Consider the following 13,718-nt stretch of genomic DNA (forward strand, 5'->3'; position numbering starts at 1 on the left):
TTCTGAGAATGCTTCTGTCTAGTTTTTATGTGAAGATATTTCCTTTTCCAGCATAGGCCTCAAAGCACTCCAAATAAACACTTGCAGATTCTACAAAAGGAGTGTTTCCAAACTGCTCTATCGAAGGGAATATTCAAGTCTGTGAGTTGAATGCACTCATCACACAGTAGTTTCTGAGAATGCTTCTCTCTTGTTTTTAGGTGAAGATATTACATTTCCCAGCATAGGCCTCAAAGCGCTCCAAATATCTACTTGCAGATTCTACAAAAAGAGTGTTTCAAAACTGCTCTTTCCAAAGGAAGGTTGAAGTCTGTGAGGTGAATGTACTCATCACAAAGAAGTTTCTGAGAATGCTTCTGTGTAGTTGTTATTTGAAGACATTTCCTTTTCCATCTTTGGCCTCAAAGGGCTCGAAATAAACACTTGCAGATTCTACTAAAGGAGTATTTCAAAACTGTCATATCAAAAGGAACGTTCAAGTTTGTGAGTTGAATGAACTCATCACACAGAAGTTTCTGAGAATGCTTCTGTCTAGTTTTTATGTGAAGGTGTTTCCTTTTCCAGCATAGGCCTCAGAGCCCTCCAAATAAACACTTGCAGATTCCACAAAAGGAGTGTTTCCAAACTGCTCTATTGAAAGGAATGTTCAAGTCTGTGAGTTGAATGCAGTCATCACACAGAAGTTTCTGAGAATGCTTCTCTCTTGTTTTTAGGTGAAGATATTTCATTTCCCAGCATACGCCTCAAATCGCTCCAAATATCTAATTGCAGTTTCTACCAAAAGAGTGTTTCAAAACTGCTCTTTCGAAACGAAGGTTCATCTCTGTCAGTTGAATGCACTCATCACAAAGAAGTTTCTGAGAATGCTTCTGTGTAGTTGTTATTTGAAGATATTTCCTTTTCCATCATTGGCCTCAAAGGTCTCGAAATAAACCCTTGCAGATTCTACTAAAAGAGTGTTTCAAAACTGTCCTATGAAAAGATCGTTCAAGTTTGAGAGTTGAATGAACTCATCACACAGAAGTTTCTGAGAATGCTTCTGTCTAGTTTTTATGTGAAGATATTTCCTTTTCCAGCATAGGCCTCAGAGCGCTCCAAATAAACACTTGCAGATTCTACAAAAGGAGAGTTTCCAAACTGCTCTATTGAAAGGAATGTTCAAGTCTGTGAATTGAATGCACTCATCACCAGGAAGTATCTCAGAATGCTTCTGTGTAGTTGTCATTTGATGACATTTCCTTTTCCATCATCGGCCTCAAAGATTTCGAAATAAACACTTGCAGATTCTACTAAAGGAGTGTTTCAAAACTGTCCCATCAAAGGGAACTTTCAAATTTGTGAGTTGAATGCACTCATCACACAGAAGTCTCTGAGAATGTTTCTCTCTTGTTTTTAGGTGAAGATATTTCATTTCCCAGCATAGGCCTCAAAGCGCTCCAAATGTCTACTTGCAGATTCTACAAAAAGAGTGTTTCAAAACTGCTCTTTCAAAAGGAAGGTTCAGGTCTGTGAGTTGAATGCACTCATCACCAAGAAGTATCTCAGAATTCTTCTGTGTAGTTTTTATGTGAAGATATTTCCTTTTCCAGCATAGGCCTCAAAGCACTCCAAATAAACACTTGCAGATTCTACAAAAGGAGCGTTTCCAAACTGCTCTATCGAAAGGAATGTTCAAGTCCGTGAGTTGAATGCACTCATCACACAGAAGTTTCTGAGAATGCTTCTCTCTTGTTTTTAGGTGAAGATATTTCATTTCCCAGCATAGTCCTCAAAGCGCTCCAATTATCTAATTGCAGTTTCTACAAAAAGAGGGTTTCAAAACTGCTCTTTCAAAACGAAGGTTCACCTCTGTGAGTTGAATGCACTCATCACAAAGTAGTTTCTGAGAATGCTTCTGTGTAGTTGTTATTTGAAGACATTTCCTTTTCCATCATTGGCCTCAAAGGGCTCGAAATAAACACTTGCAGATTCTACTAAAGGAGTGTTTCAAAACTGTCCTATAGAAAGGAACGTTCAACTTTGTGAGTTTAATGAACTCATCACACAGAAGTTTCTGAGAATGCTTCTGTCTAGTTTTTATGTGAAGATATTTCCTTTTCCAGCATTGGCCTCAGAGCGCTCCAAATAAACACTTGCAGATTCTACAAAAGGAGTGTTTCCAAACTGCTCTATGGAAAGGAATGTTCAAGTCCGTGAGTTCAATGCACTCATCACACAGAAGTTTCTGAGAATGCTTCTGTCTTGTTTTTAGGTGAAGATATTTCATTTCCCATCGTAGGCCTCAAAGCGCTCCAAATATCTACATGCGGATTCTACAAAAAGAGTGTTTCAAAACTGCTCTTTCAAAAGGAAGTTTCAAGTCTGTGAGTTGAATGCACTCATCACCAGGAAGTATCTCAGAATTCTTCTGCGTAGTTTTTATGTGAAGATATTTCCTTTTCCAGCGTAGGCCTCAAAGCAGTGCAAATAAACACTTGCAGATTCTACAAAAGGAGAGTTTCCAAACTGCTCTATCGAAAGGAATGTTCAAGTCTGTGAGTTGAATGCACTCATCTCAAAGAAGTTTCTGAGAATGCTTCTCTCTTGTCTTTAGGTGAAGATATTTCATTTCCCAGCATAGGCCTCAAAGCGCTCCAAATGTCTACTTGCAGATTCTACAAAAAGAGTGTTTCAAAACTGCTCTTTCAAAAGGAAGGTTCAAGTCTGTGAGTTGAATGCACTCATCACAAAGAAGTTTCTGAGAATGCTTCTGCGTAGTTGTTATTTGAAGACATTTCCATCGTTGGCCTCAAAGGGTTCGAAATAAACACTTGCAGATTCTACTAAAAGAGTGTTTCAAAACTGTCCTATCAAAAGGAAAGTTCAAGTTTGAGAGTTGAATGAGCTCATCACACAGAAGTTTCTGAGAATGCTTCTCTCTAGTTTTTATGTGAAGATATTTCCTTTTCCAGCACAGGCCTCTGAGCTCTCCAAATAAACAATTGCAGATTCTACAAAAGGAGTGTTTCCAAACTGCTCTATCGAAAGGAATGTTCAAGTCTGTGAGTTGAATGCACTCATCACACAGAAGTTTCTGAGAATGCTTCTCTCTTGTTTTTAGATGAAGATATTTCATTTCCCAGCGTAGGCCTAAATGCGCTCCAAATATCTAATTGCAGATTCTACAAAAAGGGTGTTTCAAAACTGCTCTTTCAAAAGGAAGTTTCATGTCTGTGAGTTGAATGCACTCATCCCAGGAAGTATCTCAGAATGCTTCTGTGTAGTTGTTATTTGATGACATTTCCTTTTCCATCATCGGCCTCAAAGATCTCGAAATAAACACTTGCAGATTCTACTAAAGGAGTGTTTCAAAACTGTCCTATAGAAAGGAACGTTCAACTTTGTGAGTTGAATGAACTCATCACACAGAAGTTTCTGAGAATGCTTCTGTCTAGTTTTTATGTGAAGATATTTCCTTTTCCAGCATAGGCCTCAGAGCGCTCCAAATAAACACTTGCAGATTCTACAAAAGGAGTGTTTCCAAACTGCTCTATCGAAAGGAATGTTCAAGTCCGTGAGTTCAATGCACTCATCACACAGAAGTTTCTGAGAATGCTTCTGTCTTGTTTTTAGGTGAAGATATTTCATTTCCCATCGTAGGCCTCAAAGCGCTCCAAATATCTACTTGCGGACTCTACAAAAAGAGTGTTTCAAAACTGCTCTTTCAAAAGGAAGGTTCAAGTCTGTGAGTTGAATTCACTCATCCCCAGGAAGTATCTCAGAATTCTTCTGTGTAATTTTTATGTGAAGATATTTCCTTTTCCAGCACAGGCCTCAAAGCACTCCAAATAAAAACTTGCAGATACTACAAAAGGAGAGTTTCCAAACTGCTCTATCGAAAGGAATGTTCAAGTCTGTGAGTTGAATGCACTCATCACACAGAAGTTTCTGAGAATGCTTCTGTCTTGTTTTTAGATGAAGATATTTCATTTCCCAGCATAGGCCTCAAAGCGCTCCAAATATCTAATTGCAGTTTCTACAAAAAGAGTGTGTCAAAACTGCTCTTTCGAAATGAACGTTCATCTCTGTGAGTTGAATGCACTCATCACAAAGAAGTTTCTGAGAATGCTTCTGTGTAGTTGTTATTTGAAGACATTTCCTTTTCCATCATTGGCCTCAAAGGGCTCGAAATAAACACTTGCAGATTCTACTAAAGGAGTGTTTCAAAACTGTCCTGTAGAAGGGAACGTTCAACTTTGTGAGTTGAATGAACTCATCACACAGAGGTTTCTGAGAATGCTTCTGTGTAGTTTTTATGTGAAGATATTTCCTTTTCCAGCATAGGCCTCTGAGCGCTCCTAATAAACACTTGCAGATTCTACAAAAGGAGTGTTTCCAAACTGCTCTATCGAAAGGAATGTTCAAGTCTGAGAGTTGAATGCACTCATCACACAGAAGTTTCTGAGAATGCTTCTCTCTTGTTTTTAGGTGAAGATATTTCATTTCCCAGCATAGGCCTCAAAGCGCTCCAAATATCTACTTGCACATTCTACAAAAAGAGTGTTTCAAAACTGCTCTTTCAAAAGGAAGGTTCACGTCTGTGAGTTGAATGCACTCATCACCAAGAAGTATCTCAGAATGCTTCTGTGTAGTTTTTATGTGAAGATATTTCCTTTTCCAGCGTAGGCCACAAAGCACTCCAAATAAACACTTGCAGATTCTACAAAAGGAGTGTTTCCAAACTGCTCTATCGAAAGGAATGTTCAAGTCTGTGAGTTGAATTCACTCATCACACAGAAGTTTCTGAGAATGTTTCTCTCTTGTTTTTAGGTGAAGATATTTCTTTTCCCAGCAAAGGCCTCAAAGCGCTCCAAATGTCTACTTGCAGATTCTACAAAAAGAGTGTTTCAGAACTGCTCTTTCAAAACGAAGGTTCAAGTCTGTGAGTTGAATGCACTCATCACCAGGAAGTATCTCAGAATGCTTCTGTGTAGTTGTTATTTGAAGACATTTCCTTTTCCATCATTGGCCTCAAAGGGCTCGAAATAAACACTTGCAGATTCTACTAAAGGAGTGTTTCAAAACTGTCCTATAGAAAGGAACGTTCAACTTTGTGAGTTGAATGAACTCATCACACAGAAGTTTCTGAGAATGCTTCTGTCTAGTTTTTATGTGAAGATATTTCCTTTTCCAGCATAGGCCTCAGAGCGCTCCAAATAAACACTTGCAGATTCTACAAAAGGAGTGTTTCCAAACTGCTCTATCGAAAGGAATGTTCAAGTCCGTGAGTTCAATGCACTCATCACACAGAAGTTTCTGAGAATGCTTCTGTCTTGTTTTTAGGTGAAGATATTTCATTTCCCATCGTAGGCCTCAAAGCGCTCCAAATATCTACTTGCGGATTCACAAAAAGAGTGTTTCAAAACTGCTCTTTCAAAAGGAAGGTTCAAGTCTGTGAGTTGAATGCACTCATCCCCAGGAAGTATCTCAGAATTCTTCTGTGTAATTTTTATGTGAAGATATTTCCTTTTCCAGCACAGGCCTCAAAGCACTCCAAATAAACACTTGCAGATACTACAAAAGGAGAGTTTCCAAACTGCTCTATCGAAAGGAATGTTCAGGTCTGTGAGTTGAATGCACTCATCACACAGAAGTTTCTGAGAATGCTTCTGTCTTGTTTTTAGATGAAGATATTTCATTTCCCAGCATAGGCCTCAAAGCGCTCCAAATGTCTACTTGCAGATTCTACAAAAAGAGTGTTTCAAAACTGCTCTTTCAAAAGGAAGGTTCAAGTCTGTGAGTTGAATGCACTCATCACAAAGAAGTTTCTGAGAATGCTTCTGTGTAGTTGTTATTTGAAGACATTTCCTTTTCCATCTTTGGCCTCAAAGCCTCGAAATAAACACTTGCAGATTCTACTAAAGGAGTGTTTCAAATCTGTCATATCGAAAGGAAAGCTCAAGTTTGTGAGTTGAATGAACTCATCACACAGAAGTTTCTGAGAATGCTTCTGTCTACTTTTTATGTGAAGATGTTTCCTTTTCCAGCATAGGCCTCAGAGCGCTCCAAATAAACACTTGCAGATTCTACAAAAGGAGTGTTTCCAAACTGCTCTATCGAAAGGAATGTTCAAGTCTGTGAGTTGAATGCACTCATCACACAGAAGTTTCTGAGAATCCTTCTCTCTTGTTTTTAGATGAAGATATTTCATTTCCCAGCCTAGGCCTCAATGCGCTCCAAATATCTAATTGCAGATTCTACAAAAAGAGTGTTTCAAAACTGCTCTTTCAAAAGGAAGGTTCAAGTCTGTGAGTTGAATGCACTCATCCCAGGAAGTATCTCAGAATGCTTCTGTGTAGCTGTTATTTGATGACACTTCCTTTTCCATCATCGGCCTCAACGATCTCGAAATAAACACTTGCAGATTCTACTAAAGGAGTGTTTCAAAACTGTCCTATCAAAGGGAACGTTCAAGTTTGTGAGTTGAATGAACTCATCACACAGAAGTTTCTGAGAATGCTTCTGTCTAGTTTTTATGTGAAGATATTTCCTTTTCCAGCATAGGCCTCAGAGCGCTCCAAATAAACACTTGCAGATTCTACAAAAGGAATGTTTCCAAACTGCTCTATCGAAAGGAATGTTCAATTCTTTGAGTTGAATGCACTCATCATACAGAAGTTTCTGAGAATGTTTCTGTCTTGTTTTTAGGTGAAGATATTTCATTTCCCAGCATAGGCTTCAAAGCGCTCCAAATGTCTACTTGCAGATTGTACAAAAAGAGTGTTTCAAACCTGCTCTTTCAAAAGGAAGGTTCAAGTCTGTGAGTTGAAAGCACTCATCGCAAAGAAGTTTCTGAAAATGTTTCCGTCTAGTGATGTGAAGACATTTCCTTTTCCTGCATAGGCCTCAGAGCTCTCCAAATATTCACTTGCAGATTCTACAAAAAGAGTGTTTCAAAACTGCTCTTTCCAAAGGAACGTTCAATTCTGTGAGTTGAACGCAATCATCAGAAAGAGGTTTCTGAGAATGGTTCTATCTAGTTTTCATCTGCATGTATTTCCTTTCCCACTAGATGCCGCCGTTGCTCCAAATATCCACTTGCAGAAATTACAAAAAGAGTGTTTCCAAACTACTCTATCAAAAGTCAGTTTCTGCTCTGTGAGTTGAGTGCACACATCGCAAAGAAGTTTCTGAGAATTCTTCTGTCTAGTTTTTAGCTGAAGATATTTCATTTCCCTGCATAGGCCTCAAAGAGCTCCAAATAACCACCTGCAGATGGTACAAAAAGAGTGTTTCAAAACTCCTCTTTGAAAAGGAACGTTCAAGTCTGTGAGATGAATGCGCTCATCTGAAAAAAGATTCTGAGAATGCTTCGGTCTACTTTTTAGGTGAAGATATTTCATTTCCCAGCATACGCTTCAAAGCGTTCCAAATATCCACTTGCGGATTCTGCAAAAAGAATGTTTCAAAACTGCTCTTTCAAAAGGAAGTTTCAAGTCTGCGAGTTGAATGCACTCATCACAAAGAAGTTTTTGAGAATGCTTCTGTGTTGTTTTTATTTGAAGACATTTCCTTTTCCAGCATTGGCCTCAAAGCGCTCGAAATAAACACTTGCAGATTCTACAAAAGGAGTGTTTCAAAACTGTCCTATCAAAAGGAAAGTTCAAATCTGTGAGTTGAACGCACTCATCACACAGAAGATTCTGAGAATGCTTCTGTCTAGTTTTTAGGTGAAGATGCTATTTTTCCCAGAATAGGCCCCACTGCGCCCCAAGTATACACTAGCAAGTACTACAAAAAGAGTGTTTCAAAACTGCTCCTTCAATAGAAAGATTCAAGTCTGTGAGTTGAATGCACTCATCAGAAACAAGTTTCTGAGAATGCTTCTGTCTAGTTCTTATGTGAAGATATTTCCTTTTCCAGCATTGGCCTCAAACAGCTCAAAATGTGCTCTTGCAGATTCTACAAAAAGAGAGTTTCAAAACTCTTCTATCAAAAAGAAGGTTCAACTCTGTGAGTAGAATGCACTAATCACAAAGAATTTTCTGAGAATGCTTCTGTCTAGTTTTTATATGAAGATATTTCCTTTGCCAGCATAGGCCTCAAAGCGCTCCAAATAAACCCTTGCAGATTCTGCAAAAGGAGAGTTTCCAAACTGCTCTATCAAAAGGAATGTTCAAGTCTGTGAGTTGAATACACTCTTCACACAGAAGTTTCTGAGAATGCTTCTTTCTAGTTTTTAGTTACAGGTATTTCATTTCCCAGCATAGGCCTCAAAGCGCTCCAATTATCCACTTGCAGATTCTACAAAGAGTTTGTTTCAAAACTGTTCTTTCAAAAGGAAGGTTCAAGTCCGTGAATTGAATGCACTCATCACACAGAAGTTTCCGATAATGCTTCTCTCTTGTTTTTAGGTGAAGATATTTCATTTCCCAGGATAGGCCTCACAGCGCTCCAAGTATACACTAGGAGATTCTACAAAAAGAGTGTTTCAAAACTGCTCCTACAAAAGAAAGGTTCAAGTGTGTGAGTTGAATGCACTCATCACAAACAAGTTTCTGAGAATGCTTCTGTCTAGTTTTTACGTGAAGATGTTTCCTTTTCCAGCATTGGCCTGAAACATCTCCAAATGTGCACTTGAAGATTCTACGAAAAGAGAGTTTCAAAACTCTTCTATCATAAAGAAGGTTCAACTCTGTGATTAGAATGCACTCATCCCAAAGAAGTTTCTCAGAATGCTTCTGTCTAGTTTTTATGTGAAGATATTTCCTTTTCCAGCATACGCCTCAAAGCGCTCCAAATAAACCCTTGCAGGTTCTGCAAAAGGAGTGTTTCCAAACTCCTCTATCAAAAGGAATGTTCAAGTCTGTGAGTTGAATGCACTCATCACACAGAAGTTTCTGAGAATGCCTCTGTCTAGTTTTTAGGTGAAGATATTTCATTTCCCAGCATACGCTTCAAAGCGTTCCAAATATCCACTTGCGGATTCTGCAAAAAGAGTGTTTCAAAACTGCTCTTTCAAAGGGAACGTTCAAGTCTGTGAGTTGAATGCACTCATCACAAAGCAGCTTTTGAGAATGCTTCTGTGTAGTTGTTATTTGAAGACATTTCCTTTTCCACCGTTGGCTTCAAAGCGATCGAAATAAACACTTGCAGATTCTACAAAAGGAGTGTTTCAAAACTGTCCTATCCAAAGGAACGTTCAAGGCTGTGAGTTGAATGCACTCATCACACAGATGTTTCTCAGAATGCTTCTGTCTAGTTTTTATTTGAAGATATTTCCTTTTCCAGCATAGGCCTCAAAGCGCTCTAAATAAACACTTGCAGATTCTACAAAAGGAGTGTTTCCAAACTGCTCTATCGACAGGAATGTTCAAGTCTGTCAGTTGAATGCACTCATCACACAGAAGTTTCTGACAATGCTTCTGTCTTGTTTTTAGGTGAGGATATTTCATTTCCCAGCGTAGGCCTCAAAGCGCAACAATTATCTACTTGCAGATTCTACAAAAAGAGTGTTTGAAAACTGCTCTTTCAAAGGGAACGTTCATGTCTGTGAGTTGAATGCACTGATCACACAGAAGTTTCTGAAAATGCTACTGTCTAGTTTTTATTTGAAGATATTTACTTTTCCAGCATAGGCCTCAAAGTGCTCTAAATAAACACTTGCAGACTCTACAAACGGAGTGTTCCCAAACTGCTCTATCGAAAGGAATGTTCAAGTCTGTGAGTTGAATGCACTCATCACACAGAAGTTTCTGAGAATGCTTCTCTCTTGTTTTTAGGTGAAGATATTTCATTTCCCAGCATAGACCTCAAACTCTCCAAGTATACACTAGCAGAGTCTACAAAAACCGTGTATCAAAACTGCTCCTTCAAAAGAAAAATTCAAGTCTGTGAGTTGAATGCACTCATCACAAAGAAGTTTCTGAGAATGCTTCTATCTAGTTTTTACGTGAAGATATTTCCTTTTCCAGCTTTGGCCTCAAACAGCTCCAAATGTTCACTTGCAGATTCTACAAAAAGAGAGTTTCAAAACTCTTCTATCAAAAAGAAGGTTCAACTCTGTGAGTAGAATACACGCATCCCAAAGAAGTTTCTCAGAATGCTTCTGTCTAGTTTTTATGTGAAGATATTTCCTTTTCCAGCATACGCCTCAAAGCGCTCCAAATAAACCCTTGCAGATTCTGCAAAAGGAGTGTTTCCAAACTGCTCTATCAAAAGGAATGTTCAAGTCTGTGAGTTGAATGCTCTCATCACACAGAAATTTCTGAGAATGCCTCTGTCTAGTTTTTAGGTGAAGACATTTCATTTCCCAGCATACGCTTGAAAGCGTTCCAAATATCCACTTGCGGATTCTGCAAAAAGAGTGCTTCAGAACTGCTCTTTCAAAAGGAACGTTGAGGTCTGTGAGTTGAATGCATTCATCACAAAGAAGTTTTTGAGAATGCTTCTGTGTAGTAGTTATTTGAACACATTTCCTTTTCCACCGTTGGCCTCAAGGCGCTCGAAATGAATACTTGCAGATTCTACAAAACGAGTGTTTCAAAACTGTCCTATCAAAAGGAACGTTCGAGTACGCGAGTTGAATGCCCTCATGACACAGAGGTTTCTGAGAATGCTTCTGTCTTGTTTTTAGGTGAAGATATTTCATTTCCCAGGATAGGCCTGAAAGCGTTCCAAATATCTACTTGAAGATTCTATAAAAAGAGTGTTTCAAAACTGCTCTTTCAAAAGGAACGTTCAAGTCTGTGAGTTGAATGCACTCATCACACAGAAGTTTCTGAAAATACTTCTGTGTAGTTTTTATGTGAAGATATTTCCTTTTCCAGCATAGGCCTCAAAGCGCTCGAAATAAACACTTGCAGATTCTACAAAAGGAGTGTTTCCAAACTGTTCTATCGAAAGGAATGTTCAAGTCTGTCATTTGAATGCACTCATCACACAGAAGTTTCTGAGAATGCTTCTCTCTTGTTTTTAGGTGAAGATATTTCATTTCCCAGCAGAGGCCTTACAGCGCTCCAAGTATACAATAGCAGATTCTACAAAAAGCGTGTTTCAGAACTGCTCCTTCAAAACAAAGGTTCATGCCTTTGAGGTGAATGCACTCATCATAAACAAGTTTCTGAGAATGCTTCTGTCCAGTTTTAACGTGAAGATATTTCCTTTTCCAGCCTTGGCCTCAAACAGCTCCAAATGTGCAATTACAGATTCTACAAAAAGAGGGTTTCAGAACTCTTCCATCAAAAAGAAGGTTCAACTCTATGAGTAGAATGCACTCAACCCAAAGAAGTTTCTCAGAATGCTTCTTTCTAGTTTTTATGTGAAGATATTTCCTTTTCCAGCATACACCTCAAAGCGCTCCAAATAAACCGTTGCAGATTCTGCAAAAGGAGTATTTCGAAACTGCTCTATCAAAAATAATGATCAAGTCTGTGAGTTGAATGCTCTCATCACACAGAAGTTTCTGAGAATGCCTCTGTCTAGTTTTTAGGTGAAGATATTTCATTTCCTAGCATACGCTTCAAAGCGTTCCAAATATCCATTTGCGGATTCTGCAAAAAGAGTGTTTCAGAACTGCTCTTTCAAAAGGAACATTCAAGTCTGTTAGTTGAATGCACTCATCACAAAGAAGTTTTTGAGAATTCTTCTGTGTAGTTGTTATTTGAAGACATTGCCTTTTCCAACGTTGGCCTCAAAGCGCTCCAAATAAACACTTTCAGATTCTACTAAAGGAGTGTTTCAAAACTGTCCTATCAAAAGGAACGTTCAAGTCTCTGAGTTGAATGCACTCATCACACAGAAGTTTCTGACAATGCTTCTGTGTAGTTTTTATGAGAAGTTATTTCCTTTTCCAGTATAGGCATCAAAGCGCTCCAATTAAACACTTGCAGACTCTACAAAAGGAGTGTTTCCAAACTGCTCTATCGAAAGGAATGTTCAAGTCTGTGAGTTGAATGCACTCATCACAAAGAATTTTTTGAGAATGCTTCTGTGCAGTTGTTATTTGTAGACATTTCGTTTTCCAAAGTTGGCCTCAAAGCGCTCGAAATAAACACTTGCAGATTCTACAAAAGGAGTTTTTCAAAACAGACCTATCAAAAGGAAAGTTCAAGGCTGTGAGTTGAATGCACTCATCACACAGAAGTTTCTCAGAATGCTTCTGTGTAGTTTTTATGTGAAGATATTTCCTTTTCCAGCATAGGTCTCAAAGCGCTCCAAATAAACACTTGCAGATTCTACAAAAGGAGTGTTTCCAAACTGCTCTTTCAAAAGGAATGTTCAAGTCTGTGAGTTGAATGCACTCATCCCACAGAAGTTTCTGAGAATGCTTCTGTCTTGTATTGAGGTGAAGATATTTCATTTCCCAGCATAGGCCTCAAAACTCTCCAAATATCTACTTGCAGATTCCACAAAAAGAGTGTTTCAAAACTGCTCTTCCAAAAGGAACGTTCAAGTCTGTGAGTTGAATGCACTCATCACAAAGAAGTTTTTGAGAATGCTTCTGTGTAGTTGTTATTTGAAGACATTTCCTTTTCCACCAGTGGCCTCAAAGCGCTCAAAATAAACACTTGCAGATTCTACAAAAGGAGTGTTTCAAAGCTGTCCTGTCAAAAGGAAAGTTCAAGTCTGTCAGTTGAATGAAGTCATCATACAGAAGTTTCTGAGAATGCTTCTGTCTAGTTTTTATGTGAAGATATTTCCTTTTCCAGCATAGGTCTCAAGGCGCTCCAAATAAACACTTGCAGATTCTACAACAGGAGTGTTTCCAAACTACTCTATCGAAAGGAATGTTCAAGTCTGTGAGTTGAATGCACTCATCTCGCAGAAGTTTCTGAGAATGCTTCTATCTTGTTTTTAGGTAAAGATATTTCATTTGCAGCATAGGCCTCAAAGCGCTCCAAATATCTCCTTGCAGATTCCACAAAAAGAGTGTTTCAAAACTGCTCTTACAAAAGGAACGTTCAGGTCTCTGAGTTGAATGCACTCATCACACAGAAGTTTCTGAGAATGCCTCTGTCTAGTTTTTATTAGAAGTTATTTCCTTTTCCAGCATAGGCATCAAAGCGCTCCAAATAAACCCTTGCAGATCCTACAAAAGGAGTGTTTCCAATCTGCTCTATTGAAAGGAACGTTCAAATCTGTGAGTTGAATGCTCTCATCACACAGAGGTTTCTGAGAATGCCTCTGTCTAGTTTTTAGGTGAAGATATTTCATTTCCCAGCATACGCATCATAGCGTTCCAAATATCCACTTGCGGATTCTGCAAAAAGAGTGTTTCAGAACTGCTCTTTCAAAAGGATCGTTCAATTCTGTGAGTTGAATGCACTCATCAAAAGAAGTTTTTGGGAATGCTTCTGTGTAGTTGTTATTTGAAGACATTCCCTTTTCTACCGTTGGCCTCAAAGCGCTCGAAATAAACACTTGCAGATTCTACAAAAGGAGTGTTTCAAAACTGTCCTATCAAAAGCAACGTTCAAGACTCTGAGTTGAATGCACTCGTCACACAGAAGTTTCTGAGAATGCTTCTGTGTAGTTTTTATGTGAAGATATTTCCTTTTCCAGCATAGGTCTCTTCGCGCGACAAATAAACACTTGCAGATTCTACAAAAGGATTGTTTCCAAACTGCTCTATAGAAAGGAATGTTCAAGTCTGTGAGTTGAATGCACTCATCACACAGAAGTTTCTGAGAATGCTTCTGTCTTGTTTTTAGGTGACGATATTTCATTTCCCAGCATAG

Source organism: Pongo pygmaeus, chromosome 1 (genome assembly GCF_028885625.2).
Source record: "Pongo pygmaeus isolate AG05252 chromosome 1, NHGRI_mPonPyg2-v2.0_pri, whole genome shotgun sequence".
NCBI lineage: Eukaryota > Metazoa > Chordata > Mammalia > Primates > Hominidae > Pongo > Pongo pygmaeus.